The sequence below is a fragment of the Alosa alosa genome, chromosome 4 (genome assembly GCF_017589495.1).
Source record: "Alosa alosa isolate M-15738 ecotype Scorff River chromosome 4, AALO_Geno_1.1, whole genome shotgun sequence".
Lineage (NCBI taxonomy): Eukaryota > Metazoa > Chordata > Actinopteri > Clupeiformes > Clupeidae > Alosa > Alosa alosa.
The window spans coordinates 28,730,065-28,732,564 of NC_063192.1; the positions used below are offsets into that span (position 1 = coordinate 28,730,065).

The 2,500-nt window shown below is 47.5% G+C and overlaps 1 protein-coding gene across 1 annotated transcript in view; it reads left to right on the forward strand.

Moving 5' to 3' along the window:
- The window catches only part of LOC125293329 (protein kinase C zeta type-like), a 153,173-nt gene that overhangs the window by 109,679 nt on the left and 40,994 nt on the right, over nt 1–2,500 (forward strand). The window lies entirely within an intron of this gene.

The following is a 2,500-nucleotide window of genomic DNA, read 5'->3' on the forward strand; positions in this document are numbered from 1 at the left end:
CCTCCAAGATGTACTGTGCCTCTTTAGACCGTTTGAGTGTGTTTGCAGATGTTGAAGAAGTGAACTCAATCAAATGTAGAGTTACAACACATTTGCAAACACATTCACCTTTGTTTGGTGTTTTGAACACACCTCAAGCTAGCAGCTCTGCTAGTGCTGGGCCATAGTCTGTCTGTGTGTGTGTGTGTGTGTGTGTGTGTGTGTGTGTGTGTGTGTGTGTGTGTGTGTGTGTGAGTGTATGTGTGTCAGTGACTGCCATTACTGCCATTACAGTCTGTCTAGGTACTGACTGCTTATCCCTGCCTCCACTGAGAAACCTCTCTGTGTGTGTGATTGTGTGTGTGTGTGTGTGTGTGTTTGTGTGTGTGCCTTGTATGTCCAGGAGCAGGATTGTGCAGTCTTAACTTTACCCAGACAACCTTCAGGCAAGCAACTGTGTAGTTGCAGCTCCCAGAATATAAATTAGTGAAGGTGTTTTGGGCAAAGCACTTGATATGAGTGTGAGTAAATGCCACAGAGGGAAAACGCCGGGGAGGCTGTCCAGTTCTGTGCCTTGTACTCTGGCTCTGCTAGTGTGTTGTTGATATCAAGTTTGTGGCCGGAAATCTATTGTGAATCAGCTTCTTAGAGTTGTTCCTATCTGTAAAGAGTCTCTGTAACCGCGGTCACACCAACAACCGCAAAACTGTAAACAGTTGAGTGCTGTTGCGTAACCGTAGTAACCGGTTCTAATGACGTATAATCACCAGGGCTTATGGTGTTTGCCCTGCCAGTTGGAAACGGCTCGTCTGTTGGGCTTACGGTTTCTAATGAAGCCATTTTCATAACCCCGACGCAAGCGAAAGCAGTATGCAATGTGGTGCTGAGCTCAGGAACCCAGTTAAGGTCCCATGCAGAGAAGAGGAGGCTGATGGGTGGGATTTACTAGACAACTTCAATTGCCCCTGCAAACATCTGGAGCATCTGGCACATGTGGCCCCATCATGTGACCGCTGCACACACAGACAAAGGATACACACGTCTCAGTCCACTGCAAATAACTTTGTGTTTATGTAGTTGTTTATCATGGGGTAATCATGACTCTTACACAAGACTACAGCACTGTGGACACCAGACCCAGGCATGTTCTGGCACAAATCTGACTACAGCTGTAAAATGATCTGAAGCCTTGAGGATGAAATGAAAGAAAAGAAAAAAAGAGAAGAAAAAAGAAAGAGAAAGAGAAGAAGAAAGAAAGATGAGTTCATGTTTTGTAGAGAGCAAACTGTGATGCTTTCCGTACCTGTTGCCTTGAAAAGTTCTAGAATCCACTTCAGTATCAGAGAGCTGGCGAAGTGAGGGTGTGCTGTGTGCAGATCAATTACGAGCTGTGCAGCCGATAGGGGAGCAGCAGTCTGTCTGTCTGTCTGTCTGTCTGTCTGTCTGAGGACTGATGGCTCACCTCTGCGTCAGACATGCACTGGCAGCAGCAGCAGGAGCTGTGTAGGTTTCTCTTTCAGTTCACTCAAAGTTAACCAATAAGAATCATTCTCAGATAATGTCATCAATCTGAACCAATCCACAATTACCTGTCTCAGATTTTTTTTTGCGGGTCACTACCTTTAAATGAAGTTGCCGCACCACAAGAAAGTAGTCCAGAAAGACAAGACAAGAAAGTAGTCCGTTTTTTTTTGCATTCTTCAGCGATCACGAAAACCTTGAGCCACACTCGACGAAGTCCTCCAACCAACCAGCGACACTCTGCTCCCCAGCATGCTGGCCTCAAAGTCCCCTGCTGACCCTTGCCGACTTCCTCGTTTTGTCTTAAGACCACCTCAAAGAAAACCGGTTTCAGGGCGGCAGTATTCCTCTCAAAGCGAGTCTGGCGGCAGATCTGGCGGCCGCTGCCCAGCTCCATGTGGCCAGGCTATCCCCACACTGAGTGATGTACACTTATTGCGTGAGTGTCCTGCTCTCACAGCCTCGTGCCTGTGAGTAGCCCGCCTGTGCCAGCGGCGGCGAGCTGTTCCCATCTGATGCCGCATCTGACCATGGATGGACTCTAGCGATCGCCAGAGCTCTGCTTGTAGCATTGAGTGAGCTCAATGTATGGTTATGAATATGATCAGGGTCTCTGAAGGAGCACACAAGACGTTGAGCCTTTTCTAGCCTCATTGGCTCTCTGGATGCCTCAGGGATTTCTTTCGCTGGCCTCCACCAATGAATGGCCACACCTTGAGAAATTTGTGCTCTTCAGGCATTCTGAGGTGGTCCAGTGGCTCCGAATGCCCAAAGAGGACGAAGTTCTCACAGTGGCCATTTATTGGCAGTGGCCCATGGATTAGAAACGGATAAATAGAAAATGACTCCTATTGGTTAAGTGTGTGAGAATGCAAGATCATTCTCCAGTTTTAATGTGTTTAATTCTGTGTGTGTGTGTGTGTGTGTGTGTGTGTGTGTGTGTGTGTGTGTGTGTGTGTCTATACCCTGCTGTTGTCTTGACTCCAAGTGTGTGAGGTGT